Consider the following 25,766-nt stretch of genomic DNA (forward strand, 5'->3'; position numbering starts at 1 on the left):
GAATGGCTTCTCTTTCGGAACCTATCTTTGCCAAATCATCGGCTGCTTGATTTTTCAGTCGGGGTATATGATGGAGCTCTAACCCCTCAAACTTCTTCTCTAACTTTCTCACGCATTGCAATAGCCAGTCATGGCTGGGCTTCTGACGTCCCACTCTTTCATCACTTGATTGACCACCAAATCTGAGTCGCCATAGATCATGAGGCGGCGGACGCCGAGTGAAATGGCCATGCGCAACCCATACAAGAGTGCTTCATATTCTGCTTCGTTATTGGAGGAATCAAAGTGAATCTGGAGTACATATCTGAGCTTGTCTCCTCGGGGGGATACTAGTACTACCCCGGCACCAGAACCATTCAGCATCTTGGAACCGTCGAAGAACATGGTTCAGTGCTCCGACTGAACTTGAGTCGGCAGTTGCTGCTCGATCCACTCGGCGAGGAAATCTGCTATTGCTTGGGACTTGATAGCTTTCTTTGCCTCAAACTTGATATCTAAGGGAAGGAGTTCAATCGCCCATTTTGCCACTCGACCAGTTGCATCTCTGTTGTGCAAAATCTCTGACAATGGAGCATCGCTGACGACTGTAATAGAGTGGTCAGAGAAATAGTGTGCAACCTTCTTCGTGGTCATGTAAATCCCATAAACAAGCTTCTGATAGTGTGGATATCTTTGTTTTGACGGAGTCAGAACTTCAGAAACATAATAAACCGGGCGCTGAACTTTATAGGCTTTTCCTTCTTCTTCCCGCTCGACCGTAAGTACTGTACTGACGACTTGTCCAGTGGCTGCAATATAAAGCAGTAAAGGCTCTTTGCTGATTGGGGCAGCAAGCACTGGCTGGGTGGAAAGCAGGCCTTTTAGCTCTGCAAATGCTGCATCAGCTTCAGGAGTCCACTCGAACTTATCTGACTTCTTCATCAATCGGTACAGAGGCAGTGCCTTCTCACCGAGTCGAATCGACTATTTGATCGATGCGAGGGAGAGGAAAGTGATCCTTCGGGCAGGCCCGATTGATGTGCTTGAAGTCAATGCACATGCAAAGTGAGTCGTCCTTCTTAGGGACCATGACAACATTAGCTAACCACTCTGAATGATAAATCTCGCGAATAAACTCAGCTGCCAGGAGCCGAGCCACTTCTTCACCGATTGCTTTTCTCTTCTGTACGGCGGACCGTCGAAGATGTTCCTTGACCGGTTCTACTTTTGGGTCGACTCGCAAACGATGCTCAGCCAGTCCCCTGGGAACACCCGGCATGTCAGAAGGTTTCCATGCAAAGATGTCCCAGTTCTCACGGAGGAACTGGATGAGCGCTTCTTCCTATTTGGAGTCGAGTGTTGTTGAAATGTGGGTCGGAGCAGCGTTGGGATCAGTCGGGTGGATATGAATCGGTTTCGTTTCTCCGGACGACTGAAATGCTGAATCCGTTGCAGGCTTCTTAGCTCGTAGCAAATCACTCGGATCTGCATTTTTCTGATACTCTTGCAATTCCACTACTGCCATCTGCACATCGGCGATCTTCGAGCCCTTTTGGAAGCACTCTTCTGCCTTCTTTCTATTGCCAGTGATAGTGATCACACCCTTAGGACCAGGCATCTTCAATTTGAGGTACACATAGCATGGTCGAGCCATAAAACGTGCATAAGCTGGCCTGCCTAGAATAGCATGATAAGCACTCTGGAAATCCACAACTTCAAATGTCAACTTTTCTTTGCGGTAATTCTTGGAATCACCGAAAACCACGTCAAGAGCAATCTGGCCGAGTGATTCAGCCTTCTTTCCTGAAATGACTCCATGGAAACTCATATTGCTTTCACTGAGTCTGGACATCGGAATGCCCATCCCCTTCAGCGTCTCTGCATACAGAATATTCAGGCCACTGCCACAATCCATCAGAACTTTAGTCAGTCGAGTGCCTTCGACAACTGGATCGACCACCAACGCTTGCCTCCCAGGAGTGGCTATGTGTGTCGGGTGATCGGACTGGTCGAATGTGATAGCAGTCTGAGACCATTTTAAATAGCTAGGTGTCACCGGAGCGACCATGTTCACTTCTCTGTTGATGACTTTCAGTCGACTCTTGCTCTCAACATCAGCAAAAATCATCAGGGTGGAATTGACGTGAGGGTAACCATCATCACTTTCCTCTTTGTTCTCAACTTTGTCTGACTCTTCCTCCTTCTCTTTGGGTTGTTTCTCTCGGAATTGCTGGATTAGGAGCCGACACTGTCGAGTGGTATGCTTCTGGTAAATGATTTTACCCTCTTCATCTTTATTCGTGTGGATGTGGCATGGCAAATCTAGGACATCATTTCCGTCTTGATCTTTTATTTTCTTAGGGTTCCATGGCCCCTTGGGCTTCCCTTTGGATTTTCCCTGAGTCACTGCTAAGGTTTCTCCAGGAGCAGTTGGCTCGGCTTTGCGCTTCTACTTCCGACTGGAGTTTCCTCCTCCGGTTTCATGGGCGACTGTTTTGTGCTTGCCACTCCGGAGCCGATCCTCTTCCTCACCATTAGCATACTTGGTGGCAATCTCCATCATTCGACTCAGAGACATGTCTCCGGTCCGACCGAACTTCAGATTCAACTCTCGATACTTGACGCCTTCTTTGAAGGCACAAACTGCTTGGTGATCAGACACATTCTCCACCGTGTGATGCAACGTGATCCATCTCTGGATATAATCCCTCAAAGTTTCATTCGACTTCTGCACACAAGATTGCAGTTCTGTCAACCCTGCTGGTTGTTTGCATGTTCCCTCAAATGTTCTGACAAACACTCGGGCAAGATCTTCCCAAGTGTAAATGCTGCTGGGTGCTACTTGATTCAGCCACGCTCTGGCCGAGCCCTCCAACATCAGAGGCAGGTGTTTCATGGCCACTTCATCATTGCCGCCACCAATCTGAACAGCCACTCGGTAGTCCTCAAGCCAAGTATCAGGCTTGGACTCACCAGTGAACTTACTGACTCCAGTCGCCAACCTGAAGTTGGGAGGAATCACCGCGGCCCTGATGGCTGTGCTGAAGCACTCTGCTGCCGGTGGGTACATCTCTGTCATGACCTTCCCAGTGAGCTCTGTTCCTGTCGACCAAACCCTGAACAAGAATAGATCTCGCATCAAAGCCTGGCTCCCTGGGGTCGACTGGAATCCTTCGCCCAACACTGTAAAGGCGTCTGTCATCTTGCTGTCGAGGCACGTATGACCCACTCCTTGGGGGAGGCGTGGGCACTCGACGACGATCATCATGATCGAGTCGGTGATCATACTGCTCACGGTTTCTGTACTGATCACGCCGGTCTCCACGTCCCTCACGCCTCGGGGGCGATCTTGGGCTGTGAGCCGACTGAAATGTATCTACCACCACGGACCTGCTATGGATCCTATTCCGCGACTATGACACAGCCGTATTCTGCTCTCCCGCTGCCCGGAGTAAAGCTCTGATCTGCATTAGACCTCTGCCAGCTTCTGACTGGGAGGGCTGAATTGACTCTGCTATTCGAGCTGCAGCTGTAAGATTTTGGATCGGAGTTTGATATACCTGAGTCGGAGGTGGAAAGAGTTGACGTCGACTGGATTCAGGAACTCGCTGTCGCGCACGCTCGTCGAGTACGCGCTGGAGGTTCTCCAGTCGAGTGCGCTCAGCCAGGTTGGCCAGGTGCGCGTCCTCCAAGGCCCGGGCCTCGGGGGTTTCTCCAACGATAGGAGTGTGAAGGGCATCCATGTTCCGGCGGCGAAGTTCTTCCCTCTGCTGCGAAGAGAGGGGCTCGGGGAGGTACTCCTCATGGACACGTGACGGATCGCCTCCGCCGTCGCCCCCGTCGGCGCAGGGGAAACCAGGAGGATTGCGAGGTCCGTCGACCATCAGGACCTCCGCTACAGGATCACTGTTGTCGCACTCGGATGCAGTCTCTGCGGAGCCAGTCGACAGGTCGAACAGGCCGTAGAGAAATTCGTCGGGCTCGATCGCCGCGACTTGGGGGGTGGCCGACTGGCGAGCCACCGCATGTCTCACCCATCGCTGAAGCCTTACCCGACCGGAACGCTTGCGCCGGCGGGCGACAGGGAGGGAGGACGCTATAGGAGCCGACCGATATTGGGTCGACGGCTGTCGCAGGAGGACGCCGCGGACGCACGCGCGAAAGTGCATTGCCCCGCGGACGGGGAGTGCGTCGACGTCGAGTGGTGCCTCCTGAAGCCAAGCGAAGTTGTCGGCGACAAACACGAGCGCGCCGAGACGGATCTCGCGGCCCTCAGCCAAACCTCCGCCTGAAACCATGATGAAGGGGATCGGAAAAATTGCAACTTCTCCAACAAGTCGCTAAGACACCTGCCCCACGGTGGGCGCCAACTGTCGTGGTTCTAAGTCTGACAGTAGAATAGGGGGGTAGGAATGTAGAGGCAAGATCCTAGCTATGGAGGAGTTGTACACGCAAGTTTTACGAGTTCAGGCCCTTCTCGGAGGAAGTAATAGCCCTACGTCTCGGAGCCCGGAGGCGGTCGACTGGATTATAAGCGTGTGAGTTACAGGGGGTGCGAACCCTTGTCCCAGAGGAGGGGGTGGCTTATATAGAGTGCGCCAGGACCCCAGCTCCCCTCCATTACATAGGATTCAATGTACATAAAGGGGTGGCGTTACAGGTAACGCCTGTATTGAAGTGCTACAAATGATCATTAAATATCTGAGTAAATGCCCGACCGTTGCTGCGCGGAGCGGCTTTAGGTCTTCTTATTGTCGAGTGGTTTGATGGTCGAGTGACCTGGATAAGGTGGGATCTCCGAGTGGATGGTAGGTCGAGTGGACTTCACTCGATACCTTTGCTGGATCCCTTCTTCTGATTCTTGAACTTCTTTGTTCTTAGGACAAGGACCTTAGGTAGGACGTATAGGTCAGGCCTATTACCCTACCCTAGGTTTGTGTCCACATCACATAGCACTATAGGTGGAATAGAATATGATGGTGGAGGTTGTGTGGAGAAGACAAAAAAGGAGAAAGTCTCACATCAACTAGGTGTATCAACGGGCTATGGAGATGCCCATTAATAGATATCAATGTGAGTGAGTAGGGATTGCCATGCAACGGATGCACTAAGAGCTATAAGTGTATGAAAGCTCAAACTAGAAACTAAGTGGGTGTGCATCCAACTTGCTTGCTCATGAAGACCTCGGGCGTTTGAGGAAGCCCATCATCGGAATATACAAGCCAAGTTCTATAATGAAAATTCCCACTAGTATATGAAAGTGATAACTCAAGAGACTCTCTATATGAAGAACATGGTGCTACTTTGAAGCACAAGTGTGGTAAAAGGATAGTAACATTGCCCCTTCTCTCTTTTTCTCTCATTTTTTTTTTATTTTTTTGGTGGGCTTCTTTGGCCTCTTTTTTTTGGGGCTTCTTTGGCCTCTTTTATTTTTCATAAATTCCAGAGTCTCATCCCGACTTGTGGGGGAATCATAGTCTCCATCATCCTTTCCTCACTGGGGTAATGCTCTAATAATGATGATCATCACACTTTTATTTACTTACAACTCAATATTACAACTCGATATCTAGAACAAAGATATGACTCTATATGAATGCCTCCGGCGGTGTACCGAGATGTGCAATGATCTAGCGTAGCAATGACATCAAAAAACGGACAAGCCATGAAAACATCATGCTAGCTATCTTACGATCATTCAAAGCAATATGACAATAAATGCTCAAGTCATGTATATGATGATGATGGAAGTTGCATGGCAATATATCTTGGAATGGCTATGGAAATGCCATGATAGGTAGGTATGGTGGCTGTTTTGAGGAAGATATAATGAGGCTTATGTGTGACAGAGCGTATTGTATCACGGGGTTTGGATGCACCGGCGAAGTTTGCACCAACTCTCGAGGTGAGAAAGGGCAATGCGCGGTACCGAAGAGGCTAGCAATGATGGAAGGGTGAGAGTGCGTATAATCCATGGACTCAACATTAGTCATAAAGAACTCACATACTTATTGCAAAAATCTATTAGTTATCGAAACAAAGTACTACGCGCATGCTCCTAGGGGGATAGATTGGTAGAAAAAGACCATCGCTCGTCCCCGACCGCCACTCATAAGGAAGACAATCAATAAATAAATCATGCTCCGACTTCATCACATAACGGTTCACCATACGTGCATGCTACGGGAATCACAAACCTCAACACAAGTATTTCTACTAATCCACAACTACCCACTAGCATGACTCTAATATCACCATCTTTATATCGCAAAACTATTGCAAGGAATCAAACATATCATATTCAGTGATCTACAAGTTTTATGTAGGATTTTATGACTAACCATGTGAATGACCAGTTCCTGTCATCTCTCTAAATAGATATAAGTGAAGCACGAGAGTTTAATTCTTTCTACAAAAGATATTCCCAAGCTCTAACAAATATAAGTAAAGCAAAAGAGCATTCTACAAATGGCGGTTGTCTAGGTGAAGAGAAACAGGTAATCCAAACTTCAAATGATATAAGTGAAGCACATGAAGCATTCTATAATGCCATACTCAAAAGATATAAGTGAAGTGCAAAGAGCATTCTATAAATCAACCAAGGACCATCTCATACCAGCATGGTGCATAAAATAAAAATGAAAACTAAATGCAAAAGACGCTCCAAGATTTGCACATATCACATGAATGAAACGAATCCGAAAACATACCGATATTTGTTGAAGAAAGAGGAGATGCCTTCTGGGGCATCCCCAAGCTTAGACGCTTGAGTATCCTTGAATATTTACTTCGGGTGTCTCGGGCATCCCCAAGCTTGAGCTCTTGCCTCTCTTCCTTCTTCTCACATCGAAACCTTCTCGATCATCGAACACTTCATCCACACAAAACTTCAACAGAAAACTCGGTAAGATCTGTTAGTATAATAAAGCAAATCACCACTCTAAGTATTGTTGCAAACCAATTCATATTTTGTTTTTGCATTGTTTCTACTGTAATATAACTTTTTCATGGCTTAATCCACTGATATAAATTGATAGTTTCATCAAAACAAGCAAACTATGCATCAAAAACAGAATCTGTCTAAAACAGAACAGTCTGTAATAATCTGAACATTAACCATACTTCTGGTACTTGAAAAATTCTTCAAAAATTAGCAAAAATAAATTTTTTTACAGAAAGACAGTGCAAAAATAATCAGAACCATTCGACGTTCCAGTAAAAAGTTAAAATTCGCGCACTACAGCCAAAGTTTCTGTCCTGCACCGTACAAACCAACAAGCATTGTAAACATCCTAAAGGAAAACCTTGGCACATTATTTTTATAATACAATGGAATTGTACAAGGGGATAATTATTTTTGTTAAAAAATTTCCGTAATCAAGATTCACAAAGTTTCCGTGAGCATGAACAAAGTTCAAGGCTAGCTCCCACTTCAACAATGCTTGTCTTTCTCACTTTCACTTTCCTTTTTGAAAAGTTTTGGGTTCCCCTCTTTATTTTTGTTGTTTTTAAACTATATGAAAGCACTAAATAGAAATAAATGACTCTCTAAAACTTCCGGGTTGTCTCCCTGGCAGCGCTTTCTTTAAAGCCATTAAGCTAGGCATATCGTGCTCAAGTAGTGAATCCACCTGGATCCCAAGGTATATCAAAGCCAATTTTAATTAGAAATGATTTGTAATTTAGTAGTGAGCACAAAGTAACATATATCATGTAATGACGAAGTCTAACTCTCTTCCTATGCATCGGCATGTCATAAAAGAACAATTCATGCACACCTAGTAAAGGCCAATGCATAGTATAAACAGTTTCTTGCAATTTTATCATGTTGGAAACATAGAGAGGTGGAGATATAGTTCCTCTCTCATAATAATTGCAAGTAGGAGCAGCAAGCACATGCATATTATATCTATCAAAATCATCATGTGTAGTAGTAGAACGCAACCCATCACTATAATCCTTAATAAGTGCAAACTTCTCCGATATAGTGTGGTTTGGAGAATTCAAAAAGATAATAGGACTATCATGTGTGGGCGCAATAGCAACAATTTCATGTTTAACATAAGGAACTGTTGGGAATCGTAGCATAATTTAAAATTTTCCTACGCTCACCAAGATGCCTCTATGGAGTCTACTAGCAATGAGGGGATAGGAGTGCATCTACATACCCTTGTAGATCGCGAGCGGAAGCGTTCCAATGAACGTGGATGACGGAGTCGTACTCGCCGTGATCCAAATCACCGATGATCGAGTGCCGAACGTACGGCACCTCCGCGTTCAACACACGTACGGTGCAGCGACGTCTCCTCCTTCTTGATCCAGCAAGGGGGGAGGAGAGGTTGATGGAGATCCAACAGCACGACGGCGTGGTGGTGGATGTAGCGGGATTCCAACAGGGCTTCGCCAAGCGATGCGGGAGGAGGGAGATGTGTCACGGGAGGGAGAGGGAGGCGCCAGGGCTTAGATCTTGCTGCCCTCCCTTCCCCCCACTATATATAGGGCCAAGGGAGAGGGGGAGGCGCAGCCTTGCCCCTTCCTCCAAGGAAGGGTGCGGCCAGGGGGGTGTCCTCCCCCCCCCCCCCCCAAGGCACCTCGGAGGTGCCTTCCCCCTTTAGGACTCTCCCTTTTGTCTTATCTCTTGCGCATGGGCCTCTTGGGGCTGGTGCCCTTGGCCCATATAGGCCAAGGCGCACCCCTTACAGCCCATGTGGCCCCCCGGGGCTGGTGGACCCCCTTGGTGGACCCCCGGACCCCTTTCGGCACTCCCGGTACAATACCGATAAAGTGTGAAACTTTTCCGGCGACCAAAATAAGACTTCCCATATATAAATATTTACCTCCGGACCATTCCGGAACTCCTCGTGACGTCCGGGATCTCATCTGGGACTCTGAACAACTTTCGGGTTTCCGCATACATATATCTCTACAACCCTAGCGTCACCGGACCTTAAGTGTGTAGACCCTACGGGTTCGGGAGACATGCAGACATGACCGAGACGCCTCTCCGGTCAATAACCAACAGCGGGATCTGGATACCCATGTTGGCTCCCACATGTTCCACGATGATCTCATCGGATGAACCACGATGTCGAGGATTCAGTCAATCCCGTATGCAATTCCCTTTGTCAATCGGTATGTTACTTGCCCGAGATTCGATCGTCGGTATCCCAATACCTAGTTCAATCTCGTTACCGGCAAGTCTCTTTACTCGTACCGCAATGCATGATCCCGTGACTAACGCCTTAGTCACATTGAGCTCATTATGATGATGCATTACCGAGTGGGCCCAGAGATACCTCTCCGTCACACGGAGTGACAAATCCCAGTCTCGATCCGTGCCAACCCAACAGACACTTTCGGAGATACCCGTAATGCACCTTTATAGTCACCCAGTTACGTTGTGACGTTTGGCACACCCAAAGCACTCCTATGGTATCCGGGAGTTGCACGATCTCATGGTCTAAGGAAAAGATACTTGACATTGGAAAAGCTCTAGCAAACGAAACTACACGATCTTTTATGCTATGCTTAAGTTGGGTCTTGTCCATCACATCATTCTCCTAATGATGTGATCCCGTTATCAATGACATCCAATGTCCATAGTCAGGAAACCATGACTATCTGTTGATCAACGAGCTAGTCAACTAGAGGCTTACTAGGGACAGGTTGTGGTCTATGTATTCACACATGTATTACGATTTCTGGACAATACAATTATAGCATGAATAATAGACAATTACCATGAACAAAGAAATATAATAATAACCATTTATTATTGCCTCTAGGGCATATTTCCAACAGGAACTATAGCAAGTTCAACTCCATAAGCATCATTCATATTGGCATCTTGGCCACAAGCATAGCAAGCATCATCAAAAAGGGATATTTCAAGAGAATCAATGGGATCATAACAATCATCATAGCAATCATCCTTCGGTAAGCACGAAGGGAAATTAAACAATGTATGAGTTGAAGAGTTACTCTCATTAGAAGGTGGGCACGGGTAGCTAATCCGCTCTTCCTCCTTTTGTTCTTCGCTCTCCTCATCATCTTTTTTATCCAATGAGCTCACAGTTTCATCAATTTCTTCTTCCATAGATTCCTGCAAGATATTAGTCTCTTCTTGGACAGCGGAGACTTTCTCAATAAGCGCATTAATATCGTAATTGTATTCATAATTCTCATAGCAATATTTGAGGATAGCTAAATTTTCAGGTCTATAAGCAGCATCATCAAAATCTTCAAACTCTTTAAACAAGGATTCAATTTCATAAGCACCTATAAAAGCAACAAATTCTTCTATTTGTTCCACATCATAGTAATCATATATACCATTAGCATAAGAAGCTAAGGTTTTATTATCATTAAATTTGCATGAAAATGGAAGGTGCGGGGTCTCCATCCTAGAGCAACAAGTATAATCATAACTCAAGCATAGTTGCCTAGCATACCACTTCAATATATGAATTTGATCCCATAATAGTTTCCCTTTTGTGTCAAGCGGTAATCCCTAAAGTATTCACATTGATCCAACGTTACTCCCATTACATAATTGAATGGGGTTTTCTCAGGATTATTAAAGTAGTACATAATATCTTTCACATAACCAGCATCGAGGGTTTTAGGAGGTTCCTCATCTCCATGAGTAGCAAGTACACCTAATTTTTTGGTATTTCGTGTTCCATATCCATAGCTAAAGATAGAGAACAACTAAGAAAAGCAAATAAAAATTACTTAGTGATAAAGCAAACAAGCACACACGAGAATATTCACCCCACGCTATAACTCCCCGGCAACGGCGCCAGAAAAAGGTCTTGATAACCCACAAGTATAGGGGATCAATTGTAGCCTCTTTCGATAAGTAAGAGTGTCGAACCCAACGAGGAGCTAAAGGTAGAATAAATATTCCCTCAAGTTCTATCGACCACCGATACAACTCTACGCACGCTTGACGTTCGCTTTACCTAGAACAAATATGAAATTAGAAGTACTTTGTAGGAGTTTTTGGGTAAGCTTGCAAGAAAGTAAAGAGCACGTAAATAAAGACTAGAGGCTGTTTAGATGAAGACACAACTAAATTAGTAAAGAGCTTGTTGTCACGAGAAAGTTATTTGTCCCTAGGCAATCGATAACTAGACCGGTAATCATTATTGCAATTTTATTTGAGGGAGAGGCATAAGCTAACATACTTTCTCTACTTGGATCATATGCACTTATGATTGGAACTCTAGCAAGCATCCGCAACTACTAAAGATCATTAAGGTAAAACCCAACCATAGCATTAAAGTATCAAGTCCCCTTTATCCCATACGCAAACAACCTACTTACTCGGGTCTGTGCTTCTGTCACTCACGCCACCCACCATAAGCAAATCATGAACATATTGCAAACCCTACAGCAGGAATCCCTCACGCTTGCGCGACACGGAGAGTACCATAGGACAGCACCAATAATAAAACATGCAACTCAAACCAATCTTGATCATCAAATAGCCCATAGGACAAAACAGATCTACTCAAACATCATAGGATAGCCATACATCATTGGGAAATAATATATAGCGTTGAGCACCATGTTTAAGTAGAGATTACAGAGGGTAAGAGAGAGGTTACACCGCTGCATGGAGGGGGGAAGAGTTGGTGATGATGGCGGTGAAGTTGTTGGTGAAGATTGCGGTGATGATGATAGCCCCCGGCAGCGCTCCGGCACCACCGGAAGCAAGGGGGAGAGAGCCCCCCTTCTTCTTCTTCTTCTTCCTTGACCTTCTCCCTAGATGGGAGAAGGGTTTCCCCTCTGGTCCTTGGCTCCCATGGCGTGGGAGGGGCGAGAGCCCCTCCGAGATTGGATCTATCTCTCTGTTTCTGCGTTCTATTCTGCTGCCTTTTCACCGTTTCTTTTATATCCGGAGATCCGTAATTCCGATTGGATTGAAACCTTCGCCGTGATTTTTTACCAAAAATTAGCTTTCTTGCGGCCGAAGAAGGGCATCAACCGCCTTACGGGTGGACCACGAGGGTCAGGGGCGCGCCCTGGGGGGGGTAGGGCGCGCCCCCCTACCTCGTGCCCACCTCGGACACCGTTTCGCGATGATCTTTCTTCCAGACTTTCCAAATATTCCAAAAAAAATCTCCATCCGTTTTTATCCCGTTTGGACTCCGTTTGATATGGATATTCTGCGAAACCAAAAACATGCAACAGACAGGAACTGGCACTGGGCACTGGATCAATATGTTAGTCCCAAAAATAGTATAAAAAGTTGCCAAAAAGTATATGAAAGTTGTAAAATATTGGAAAGGAACAATCAAAAATTATAGATACGACGGAGACGTATCAACAATACATGCCTTGCTGCCCCTACTGTCACTGGGAAAGGACACCGCAAGATTGAACCCAAAGCTAAGCACATCTCCCATTGCAAGAAAGATCAATCTAGTAGGCCAAACTAAACCGATAATTCGAAGAGACTTGCAAAGATATCAAATCATGCATATAAGAATTCGGAGAAGAACCAAATATTCATATATAGTCTTGTTCATAAATCCACAATTCATCGGATCTCGGCAAACACACCGCAAAAGAGTATTATATCGAATAGATCTCGAAGAACATCGAGGAGAACTTTGTATTGTGAATCAAAGAGAGAGAAGAAGCCATCTAGCTAATAATTATGGACCCGAAGGTCTGTGGTAAACTACTCACGCTTCATCGGAGAGGCAATAGTGTTGATGTAGAAGCCCTCCATGATCAATTCCCCCTCCGGCAGATCGCCGGAAAAGGCCCCAAGATGGGATCTCACGGGTACAGAAGGTTGCGGCGGTGGAAAAGTGTTTTCGTGGCTCTCCCTGATGTTTCTAGGGTATACGAGTATATATATGCGAAAGAAGTATGTCGGTGGAGCTACAAGGGGCCCACGAGGGTGGGGGTGCGCCTACCCCCCCCCCCCCCGGGCGCGCCCTCCTGCCTCGTGGCTTCCTCGTGGAGTTCCAGACTTCGACTCCAAGTCTTCTGGATTGCTTTCGGTCCAAGAAAGATCATCGCGAATGTTTCATTTCGTTTGGACTCCGTTTGGTATTCCTTTTCTGCAAAACTCTAAAATAGGCAAAAACAGAAACTGGCACTGGCCCTCCGGTTAATAGATTAATCTAAAAAATAATATAAAAGAGCATATTAAAGCCCATTAAACATCCAAAACAGATAATATAATAGCATGGAACAATCAAAAATTATAGATACGTTGGAGACGTATCAAGCATCCCCAAGCTTAATTCGTGCTCGTCCTCGAGTAGGTAAATGATAAAAACGGAATTTTTGATGTGGAATGCTACCTAACATAATTATCAATATAATTTTCTTTATTGTGGCATGAATGTTCAGATGCGAAAGATTCAAGACAACAGTTTAATATTGACATAAAAATAATAATACTTCAAACATACTAACAAAGTAATCATGTCTTCTCAAAATAACATGGCAAGTTATATGAACAGTTTCAGACTTAGAAGAAAAACAGAGCATGGCAGGAACTGATCATGGTAGCAACTTCGCAAGCTCAAATCACTCACCACAAAGTATTACATGGCATGGCAAGGTAACCAGAATGAATTAGACATATTCACGAATCTAAGCATGGCAAGAGCAAGTTCATAGGATACATGGATCACTAGCAAAACACATGGCAAAACTGAACATCAAGTTAACAGTTTGCCAGGAATAATATTTAGCAAAAGTAGAGCAAGGAAATGACATGCTAGAGTACTCCATAATTGCAATCAGAGGCATGAATAGGTACAACAATACCACATCTTCAAAACACTCTTACTGAACTATCTCAAAATGTGCACGGATCTCATGGTAGCAACATGGCAACATTGCATCATTATGTGATAGGAAAAGACTTAGCAAAATAACTAAGTGCCTGAAAACAGCAACATCATGAGGTCTACTTTGCATGCTTGTGATAGTCACCACAGAGCTCATACAAATACAAGAGTTGCACCTCTGGAAAGATGGCATGATGTAGCTCAAAACACATGTAGACATCATGCTTATTGGATGCACACACAAAATGCAACAAAAATGACAAATCATCAAGTTCTGTTAAGACCCAGCAGCTAACATCATATAGCATTCTTGCAACGAGGATAATGGCATCAATATGGACATTAACATGCATGACAATGCCACCAACATGAAGAGCATCACGAGACGAAAATTTCAGTATATCATATGCATGAATCGGAGCACCGAGCACGAAGTTATAGCATGATGAACAGGGCCACAAGATGTTGCAGAGATACCGAGACTTGGTGGAATTTCACCTCGCGAGATCTAGGGTTTGCGCGGATCTCGATGTTTGCCGGACGAACTTGCCGGAGACGAAAAGGACGGCGGCTGGAGCTGCTGGGCGAGGTGGCCGGAGTTGGGGACGAGGTCGCCGACGACGGGGAAGACCGGATCCGGCGACGGACCGAAGGCGGCGCGGTTGGCGGCGGCGGGCGGCGGAGCGGAGGCGGCGGCGATGGCGGGCGGTGGCGGCACGCGGTCGCGGGCTCGGGCGGCGGGACGCTCGCGGGGCGGGGGCGGCGCGCGGGCCGGGAGGGCCCCGCGCGGGCCTGGCGGGCCGGCGGTCGGCGGGAGGAGAGAGAGGGCCGGCGCGGGTGAGGTGCCGGCGCGGGCCTGGCGGGCCGGCGGTCGGCGGGAGGAGAGAGAGGGCCGGCGCGGGTGAGGTGCCGGCGCAGGATTGGGCGAGGCAGCGGCGGAGACGACGTGTTGGTCAGGGTGAGGCGGAGGCTGGACGCGTCCGGCGGACACGGACGCGTCCGGCAGCGCGAGGTGGAAGAAGGCTAGGGTTTGGACTGCGATTTTGGACGGGGAGCACATATTTATAGGTAGAGGGAGCTAGGAGAGTCCAAATGAGGTGCGGTTTTCGCCCACACGATCGTGATCCAACGACGGAGAGCATGGAGGGGTTTTAGATGGGCTAGTGGGCTGTTTTGGAGGGGTGTTGGGCTGCAACACAAAAGAGGCTTTTACGGTTACCCGGTTAACCGTTGGGGCATCAAACGACCTCCAAATGGAACGAAATTTGACAGACGGTCTACCGGTGATATACCAAGGCCACTCGACAAATGTCAGCCCATTCCAAGAACGTTTTTCTCCCGCTCACGAAACAAGATTAGAGGGGTGCACAGGTGCATGTGGGAGCGTCGGATCGCGAAACGGACAACGGGGAAAGGACCGGATGCATGAGACGAACACGAATGCAAATGAGATGCACATGATGACATGAGATGAAATGCATGACATGAACAAAATGCAAAACAAAAGACAAAACTCAACCACGAAGGAAATATCATATCACATAGCCGAAAATGGCAATAGTTGGAGTTACAAATATGGAAAGTTACATCCGGGGTGTTACAAGCTGGCTTGGAGTGGCGAGTTGTTGAACCACGCGCCGGCTTGGAGCAACAACTTGCTCCATCGGCCTAGGCGAGGGAGGTGGAGCAGCGAGTTGTGTGGCTCGTATCCGGCGGGCTCGGCTAGCCACCCAGTCGACTTTTATGCCGGAGAGCTGCTCTTCCTGCTCATCAGATGCCATTGAAAGGGTGAAGAAAATGGTGGAAGGAGGAGATGGGGAGGGTGGAGTGGTGCGATTATTGCCTGACCTAGCCGATAGACGGGAGGAGCCTGCCCAGCGTTGTGATTAATGTCAACCAGCTCGTGAAGGGATGTGTGGCCGGAGTAGGTTTCTCGCACACACGCGGGTTTAATGGAGACATTTGAATGCGGCAAGGAGGCGTGTTCACTCTGGACCGGCTTCAATGTGTAGCGGCCGCTCTACAGCGACATGAATGCGGGCAGCTAGCATCGGGTGAGAACACGCGCTGCTGAGGAAAAATGTTTTAGGTGGGCCAGAGTGGTCATAAGCAGGCGTGGCTGTTGTCCGAACACCCGAAAGCCCCCCAACATTTATCTCCAGCTTTGTAGGATAAATTGCGTCGAGACCGATACAACCCGCGTTGGATGACACAACACGTCAGGACCACGCGGTCCGAACGCGTGCAGGCGGTTTAAAGGTCGTCGTTGGAGATGCCCTTAGCCGTGGATCTTGTATCTTCTTTTGTTTTATAGTGTAACTAATTTGTATTGTTGTAATTGTATTAGCCTTTTGTTGGATGGAAGATGTCTTTTTGTTTCGAAACAATGTATAGCAAATTTTCTAGTTGACTTCATGTTAGCAAATATGTGTTGCTCAAACACAGAGCATGTGAAGAATTAATCTGTGAAGCAAACAAATCATCAGTCTTGGAGGATCTCCTAAATGGAACCATGTAGCTGGAAGCAAACTGAATCGTTGGATGCAAACTTGTGTTTGAGGGCAACGTTGGAAGCAAACTTAATCGTAACGAATATCGCCGTAACGTTTGCCCGCACGTGGTTCCGGTTCCTGTACCAACAAAACATATGCACAGAATTCCGTTATCGCGTCGTCATATTCCATCGCCGTCATACGCATGACCGTATGCGACTGTTTCATGCTGAGTATCCTTGCATGTTGTTACGTCCGTACTAAACGCGCCCACAACCAGCAGACTGTTCTATTGATCCACTGAAGTGGAGTTCATTCTCGACATACCTTGTGGCATATTTCAAAACTAAAACTTTGTACTGGCATGTAGTATCAAATTTACCCAGACGCTAGGCACACGAATGTGTGTTGGAGAAGACACAAAACTTTGAAAGACGCAGTCTCCGGGTACTCCCTCCGTTCCCAAATATAAGTCTTTATATAGAGATTTCAACAAATGACTACATACGGAGCAAAATGAGTGAATCTACACTCTAAAATATGTTTAAAAAAGACTTATATTTACAAACCGAGGGAGTACCATCGGGGCAAAACGCAGGTGCTACATACCATAATACCATTTGTTAAAAAGTTTACGCTTGCATAGAGTTATACTATAGTATTATCATGAGCTAGTCCAGCAATCATGCACCATCATGTCAGCTGGAAATAACTTTGCACGCAATGGGAAAAGACACCTACAAATTGTAAAGCTCATAAACAAAACAGGCAAAGCAAAGTTGGGAGTCGTCACCTCAACGGTTGATATTTCGCCACTTGCTTAACCAGAAATACAATCATCATTTCGTGCAGAGTGATCATGTTCCTTCTCTGTAAGCGGGCCTATCCTCTCTTTTTTCCCCTCAGCCATCTACTGAAGCTACTTTTCTGGGTGATCATGGCCACCGTCTTCTTTTTCTCCTAGAGCATCCTGGGTTTCTCTCTGCTGAACTCTATTGTTGGTGTGTTGGCAGAGGAGATCTGAGATACTTGATGTTTGATGGCAGCCTCTGCATGCACCACCTCTGGAGCGGCAGTATCCTCACATGTGAAGGTCACATGGACTCTGTTGAGACTAGAGAGATGCTCAATGCCAAACTCAAAATCTCCATAAAGGGACAGCGTCTCTAGAGTGTTGAAGTGGACAGTTTCTTTCTTCTTATTTGAGTCATAGGAAAAACCATATTGTTAAAGGGGGTCTAGGTGAATCATAGTTCACTTTTCCAAAGTGATGCTCAAACCTATACATACTCAAGCTGCTCCAAGTGAAGCCTTTGGAAATCTCTAGAACAGCTGACGCATTTGCTTGCGACAGTGACGAAGTTCATCTGGTCGCTGACGAATTTGGTCACGCTGAGGAGTTAGGATTTCACCAGTGCGATCTGCCTAAAGGTGAGGAAATTGAGTGCCCCGACGAATTTGAGAGTTCAAATTCCGATGTTGCTGCGTCGCGGGCCAGCTGTCGAGTGGATCCTTATCTCGAAAATGGTCGAATCAGAGAAGGGCATTTATGACAATTCATGTCGAGTTGCCCCCTGGCTATAAATAGCCGCCCTCCAGACCCACTTGTTGTTGGCTGCTCCGAGAGAACTTGACACTTGTCATTTGAGAGCAACCCATCCTCCGACGACTTTGAGAGAATTCTAAGTAAGGAAAACCCCAGAGCCAAAGTAATTGAGCATCACTGGAGAGATTGATCTGTGTGATCCGATGCCTTTTACCTTGAAGACTGTCATTCTTCCAGACGGTTAGGCGTCATGTTCTGAGCACACCAAGAGTCACTGTGGTGTGCCGGTAAACAAGTTTCTGAAGGTTTTGTTAGTCTATCTTGAAGACTTACCACGAGTGATTGGGCGAGGTCTAAGTGACCTTAGCTCAAGAGGAATACGGCGAGGACTGCGTGTCCTCCGAGTTCGCCTCGGCCGCCTCAACTAGACGTACAGTTGATACAGCAACTAGAACTGGTCTACCAAATCGTTGTGTTTTCACCGAGCCAACCTGGTTTCAAATTCCTCACCCTTTATTACTTTATTCCGTTGTTGAAGAATTTGTGATCTACTCTTTGAAGAACTTGAACTGAAGACTTTCATCATGTTGTATACTATTTCTTCGCCTCATCTTCCTCATGCTTGTATGACTATATGATTGCATGTTCTTCGTCTGTATGTATCTTGTATGCATGCTTTTCATTTCTGTGGTGAATTAGTTCGCTCGCGTTTCTATTTCTTCACTATGATCTTCGTCAAATTCATCAGAGTTTGATGAATTTCTAAAAATCTCCCATTCATCCCCCCTCTGGGAGTAAACTTGCGCTTTCAGTCTTCGCTGAACCGGACAAGTCACCAGCTGTGGAAGCTGGTGACGCGCTGACGGTAGCCTTCCTACGACCCAAGCAACTGCGGCGGCCTCCCGTGTTCTACTTTTCCTCGATATTGGCGACGGCAGCGGGCGCGAACGCACTGCCCACCGACTCGTCGATCTCCGCGTCTTTCTCCACCGACTAAGCATTGTTCCGCCAATGTTGATGGCTGATGGCACAGCGTCTGGCCTCGTCCATGGCAGCCACGATGACCGTTCCGTCGTTCTCCCCGCGTTCCTGCCTGGGGCAACTCGCCACACCTTCGCGAGCTGGCTTGGAGCGGCGAGTTGTTGAACCACGCTCCGGCTTGGAGTGACAACTTGCTCCATCGGGCTAGGCGAGGGAGGTGGAGCAACGAGTTGTGTGGCTCGTATCCGGCGGGCTTGGCTAGCCACCAAGTCGGCTTTTATGCCGATGAACTGCTCTTCCTGCTCGTCAGATGCCATCGAAAGGATGAAGAAAATGGTGGAAGGAGGAGATGGGGAGGGTGGAGTGGTGCGATTATTGCCCGGCGTAGCCGACTGACGGGAGGAGCCAACTCAGCGTTGTGATTAATGTCAACCAGCTCGTGAAGGGATGTGTGGCCGGAGTAGGTTTCTCGCACACGCGCGGGTTTAATGGAGACGTTTGAATGCGGCGAGGAGGCGTGTTCGCTCTGGACCGGCTTCAATGTGTAGCGGCTGCTCTGCAGCGACATGAATGCGGGCAGCTAGCATCGGGCGAGAACACGCGCTGGTGAGGAAAAATGTTTTGGGTGGGCCAGAGTGGTCATAAGCAGGCGTGGCTGTTGTCCGAACACCCGAAAGCCCCCCAACGTTTATCTCCAGTTTTGCAGGATAAATTGCGTCCAGACCGATACAGCCCGCGTTGGATGGCACAACACGTCAGGACCGCGCGGTCCAAACGCTTGCGGGCGGTTTAAAGGTCGGCGTTAGAGATGCCCTTAGCCGTGGATCTTGTATCTTCTTTTGTTTTATAGTGTAACTAATTTGTATTGTTGTAATTGTATTAGCCTTTTGTTGGATGGAAGATGTCTTTTTGTTTCGAAACAATGTATTGGCTACAATGGAAACCAATTTAAGTTTAGGTGGAAGCTAATTTTCTAGTTGACTTCATGTTAGCAAATATGTGTTGCTCAAACGCAGAGCATGTGAAGAATTAAATCTGTGAAGTAAACAAATCGTCTTGGAGGATCTCCTAAACGGAACCACGTAGCTGGAAGCAAACTGAATCGTTGGATGCAAACTTGTGTTTGAGGGCAACGTTGGAAGCAAACTTAATCGTAACGAATATCGCCGGAACGTTTGCCCGCACGTGGTTCCGGTTCCTGTACCAACAATACATATACACAGACTTCCGTTATCGCGTCGTCATATTCCATCGCCGTCATACGCATGACCGTATGCGACTGTTTCATGCTGAGTATCCTTGCATGTTGTTACGTCCGTACTAAACGCGCCCACAACCAGCAGACTGTTCTATTGATCCACTGAAGTGGAGTTCATTCTCGACGTACCTTGTGGCATATTTCAAAACTAAAACTTTGTACTGGCATGTACTCCCTCCGTTCCTAAATATAAGTCTTTTTAAACATTCAAAATGGACAACAACATACGGATGTATGTAGACATATTTTAGAGTATAGATTCACTCATTTTGCTCCGTATGTAGTCACTTGTTGGTATCTCTAGAAAGACTTATATTTAGAAACGGAGGAAGTATCAAAGAAGACACAAAACTTTGAAAGACGCAGTCTCCGAGCAATCCCTCCGTTCCCAAATATAAGTCTTTATATAGATATTTCAACAAGTGACTACATACGGAGCAAAATGAGTGAATCTACACTCTAAAATATGTCTAAAAAAGACTTGTATTTAGGAACGGAGGGAGTACCATCAGGGCAAAACGCAGGTGCTACATACCATAATACCATTTGTTAAAAAGTTTACGCTTGCATAGAGTTATACTATAGTATTACCATGAGTTAGTCCATCAATCATGCACCATCATGTCAGCTGGAAATAACTTTGCACACAATGGGAAAAGACACCTACAAATTGTAAAGCTCACAAACAAAACAGGCAAAGCAAAGTTGGGAGTCGTCACCTCAACGGTTGATATTTCGCCACTTGCTTAACCAGAAATACAATCATCATTTCGTGCAGAGTGATCGTGTTCCTTCTCTGTAAGCGGGCCTATCCTCTCCTTTTTCCCCTCAACCATCTACTGAAGCTACTTTTCTGGGTGATCATGGCCACCGTCTTCTTTTTCTCCTCGAGCATCCTGGGTTTCTCTCTGCTGAACTCTATTGTTGGTGTGTTGGCGGAGGAGATCTGAGATACTTGCTGTTTGATGGCAGCCTCTGCATGCACCACCTCTGGAGCGGCAGTATCCTCACATGTGAAGGTCACATGGATTCTGTTGAGACTAGAGAGATGCTCAATGCCAAAATCAAAATCTCCATAAAGGGACAGCGTCTCTAGAGTGTTGAAGTGGAGCCGCAGCCCCTGCAGCTGTGGCATGGCTCCTGGATCAAACTGCACCTCATTCCCACCAGCCTTGCATGTGAACCAGAACACCTTAAGACACAGAAAGGCTCCGCTCCGAATTCTCGCTCTTCTTCTCTGTTTTCGTAAGGATGTGTCCGTGTCCATCATGGCAGCAGCAGGTCCTGAAGATGCTAACTTGAGAAGGACAAGCTGGGGCATGGACGCGATCACAATGAGACCTTCCTCTCCCAACTGAGCCACTTCAATATTCAAGTGGGTGATACAGCAGGGAATAATAAATACAGTACTTTCCAAGACTGGAACAGGTATAGACACCTCAAATCTTCGCAGCTGGTATGGTCTCGAGTCCAGTAGGCCAATCCAGTCACCATGAAGACAATGCAGAGATAGGGACCGAAGTTTAGACTGTCCAACCGCCCTCAATAAATCGGTGAATGCACGTGCACTGTCCAGAGATGGGCTTAGTCCGTCAAAGCTCAAGCCAAGGATGCTCAGCCTCTCCGACCGAGCCAGCAGCTCCACCACCTCATGGAGTGACTCGATGTTGTCGACCCTGATCGTTGATACTTCTTGTAGTCCTTGCATTACAAGGATATTGCTCAGCATCTCCACGGCATCTTCAATCAGTAGGCATACCAACCTTTCCAATCTAACTATAGATGCAGGCAGATTTCTCAGGTTAGTGTGCCTGACATCTAGCGTCTCCAAGTGCTCCAGCTTTCCTATTTCGTCTGGTAATGCACGGATAGCAGACCCTCTAAGCCCCAGGTACCTTAGCAGAACCAACCCTCCAATGCCTTTCAGATGGTGGCTTCTCAAATTGTCATTATCTTCCAGATCGAGTACCCGTAAATTTTTGAAGGTTGACAGAAGAGGGATCCCCTCAGTATCCCCAACAGGCCCAAAGACTTGGAGGGTCCGCATGCTAGAAAGGTGCAGGGTTCTTAAGTCCAATGTGTTCACTTCATCTTGCTTACTGCAGTAATCGACTGAGAAATGGCGAATTGGGTACCAAGGACATACTCCAGACCTCAAGTCTGCACCCGTCGTAGCAAACTTGTATTTCCTAGACAAAGATTTGATGAACTCAAGGATCACACCATGCACCGTACACGCCACAGCCTGGCCATCTTCGTAGCCAAACACTGGCTGAATCAGCCCCCTACTGATGAGCTCGTGAAATAGATTTCTCCTGTCCTCCACAAGCTTTCTTCACATCTTCCTAAGATAAATCCCTCAGCGATCCACAGCCGTATCAAACGCTCTTTCTTGATGGTATAATATTCTGGGAAAACACAAAGGTATAGAAGACAAGACTTCAAGGGAGCAGGCAGTTCATCATAGCTCATTTGCAATATCATTCTCATCCCATCTGATGTGGAATATTGGTCTGATGTCGAAAGGATACATCGCTCACCGATCTCTGACTCAGCTAGTCCTGCAGATTTCCTGCCGGCTGCAACAATTACTGCCAATGGCATGCCACTGCACATTTTCAACAACTCATTTGCAGCGGGCCTTTTTGCCTCCTCATGAAATAATGTCTTTGAGTCTTCCTCGCTAAGAGGCTCCATCTGGTGGATGGCATCCACGGGGCGCATAGAACAACATTTGGCAACATCGCTGATGCAAGTTGTGATCAATACTCTACTTCCAAGATCATTCTCAGGCAAAGCACAATTAAGAATATCCCATACCCGGATGCTCCAAATGTCATCAATTAAGATGAAATAGCTGACATATATTAAAGGAACAAAGTTAGCGTTATCAGCTAAAAGAAGATCAATTTAAACAGATGACATTATAGCAAGTTGGTTCTGTTTTGTTACTTATCTACTCAATAATTCCAAGTCAGTTAGATCCTACCAATGGCTCTATTGGTTACCGATACATTAAAAGTGTCTCTGATATGCTGATACTGCTAAACAGAAAAGCTGCAAAAAAAATGATTGTTCGGTCTGCATGGATATAAGGGTTGACAAAATACAACAAAAACAGAGATAAAAACTGCTAAAAGATTGATCTTTTATCATAATTATCTTGTGAAGCATCAAATAACATTAACCGTCATTAATTCGATGTGATTTCAGATTAAAATTAATAGAAAGAACAAAATGAATACATCTAGTCAACAGCCTCAGTCTACATTCGGTGATGCTCTTTTGCATTGTCTTGCTACATGAAAGCCCAATAACATGTCTATCTACAGTATGACAATGTAAACAAGAAATACCTCTTTGTGACGAGGTATTCCCTGAGCTCGGTTACGACTTGGTTAATTTCAGGAGCTCCCGGGCCATTGCGAGGAATAGTACCCTGTGGCTTTACTTGATGAAGTATATCCAGTAGAGTGGCCGTTAGATACGCGTTTTTGCCAACAGTAACGAAAGCTCGGCACTCGAACTTGCTTTGAAGCTTTGCATATACCTCCTTGGCAAGAGTAGTCTTACCAAGGCCTTCCATTCCGACGACAGACACCAGCTTTAGCCTTGCCTGCGAGGAAGTCAGATGCATGAGAAGCTTACTACTTGGTCCTTTGAGACCAATGAGGTTGTGGGTTTTCTCCTCAGAAAGCAGTGGACAGCAAATGGGGGCTGTACTGAGTGTATCACGTGTTTGTTGTATTTTGGCCTTGTATTCCTGTATTAGTTTTTCCCATGATTCATCCATGTCCTTTATTGGCTTTTGATGGACCAAAGTTTCCACCTTGCTGACCAGCTCACATGTTTGATCCATCCACACTGACTGCTCAGGATTCACCGGTGGGCCAAACTTATAGGGGAGATCTTTCTTAAGGCTCTCCAAATCTTTATGCAAATCATGGATAAGCTTGAACTGATCTTCGGTAGGACCGAGAAGGTCGCACCACGTGAACTCCTCACACACATTATGGATCCGGTGCTTGAACAGATCAATTAACTCTCTCTTTGATGAATTTGCGGAACCCGGCTTCGCATCAACCCACTCTTCAATGTCAAAGACCAGATCTCTAGCAAACTGCGTCCACAATAGGGCACATGGATCCATCACCCGGCCCCCGCCAAGATTGTCGAAACCTTTCTTTAGTTTCAACACATCTTGATATAGTTCTTTCATCACTTTGGCACGCCTCTTCTTCAGTTTGGTGGTGAAGTTGAGCTTAGCGAGCAGGGAGTCGATCGATCCTGTCACCATAGGTTCATCCACCAAACTGAAGAATCCTCTCTCTCTTACTGAGTTCAATCGGCTTTCTGTCACCGAGTTCAATCCACTCTCTGTAACCGAGTTCAATCCGCTCTCTGTCACTGAGTTCAATCCGCTCTCTGTCACTGAGTTCAATCCGCTCCCTGTCACTGAGTTCAATCGGCTTTCTGTCATCGAGTTCAATCCACTCTCTGTAACTGAGTTCAATCCGCTCTCTGTCACTGAGTTCATCTTTGTGTGTGTCTCTTGGCCGTCCCAGGAGTAGCCGCCGCTGACCAAAACCAGCCTCGTACAGATGGTGTTGCTTGCGAGCCTTGATTAGGGGAGAAGAACGAACAGAACCTTATTGTTTGCAGTGAGGTGGACGCGCACCAATATCAAGCCGTCACTGCTGCCGCTGCTTGCCGCTCCTCCCCGGACCCTGATTCCGCCAGTCGCTCCCGTCGCAAGCAGCCAATGATTCGCGCTGTAAGCCTCTGCGGCGGACTCGCGCTGCCCAGGTGTAGCCGCCGCCTATCAAAACAAGCCTCGTATATTCCCTTGATTTGGGGAGAAGAACGAACAGAACCTTCGCTGCTTGCCGTGACTTGGAAGCGCACCAAGATCAAGCCGTCGCTGCTACCGCTCCTCCCTGGCCCCTGATTCCGCCAGCCGCTCGCGTCGCAAGCAGCCAATGATTTGCGCTGTAATCCTCTGCGCAGGAGAAGCGCCTCCAGGATTCGATCCACCGCTGCTGCGCCGCGCGGGAATCAATCGGCCGCCGCCGCCGCCGCCGCTAAAGAAAATGGAGACAGGAGAAAGGACGGGGGGGTCCTAGGGCTTTTCTCTCTCTAGGGATCCGGTGAGTTGACTCACGCGAGGGTGAGAACGCATGATGTGAACCCTAAGAGCCGGCCCGGCACGGACAGGTTAAATGGGCCTGGCACGGCACGCTGGTACATGAGCCGGCCGGTATGCGTGTTACTGGCCTAAACGTGCTGGCCCCAGCGGCAGGGCGCCCCTAACAGCAACCAATGAGAGCATCTCCAGCCGGTCGGTCCCATAGAAGCGTGAGATAGCACCATCTGTGGACAAATCGACGATTATTTTGACATGAGGCCGAGGCCGATCCGGTTTTCAGCCACCGCCCCAGACGCTTTTTTTAACATAAAATTGGCCAAACACGACACAATTTCATGCAAACTAGGCATTTGTACAAAAACTTAAAAACACAAACTAAAAACGACAACTACACTCAGCCACCGTCGCCTCCCGCCTTCTACATGCCGAGGAGCCTGCAGAACCGGGTGTAGTCGCCGCCGCCGCCGTCGTCGCCGTCATCGTCGCCCCCGTGCTGGGTGCCGCCGCCGTCCCTGCTGCACCCTTGACCAGCGTCACCGATGCG

General features: G+C 47.0%; 1 pseudogene; it reads right to left on the reverse strand.

Annotated features, from left to right (window-relative positions):
• Window positions 1–20,604: 20,604 nt before the first annotated feature.
• Window positions 20,605–25,276, reverse strand: LOC123181272 (disease resistance protein Pik-2-like; annotated as a pseudogene).
• Window positions 25,277–25,766: the final 490 nt, after the last annotated feature.

Source organism: Triticum aestivum, chromosome 1D (assembly GCF_018294505.1).
Source record: "Triticum aestivum cultivar Chinese Spring chromosome 1D, IWGSC CS RefSeq v2.1, whole genome shotgun sequence".
NCBI lineage: Eukaryota > Viridiplantae > Streptophyta > Magnoliopsida > Poales > Poaceae > Triticum > Triticum aestivum.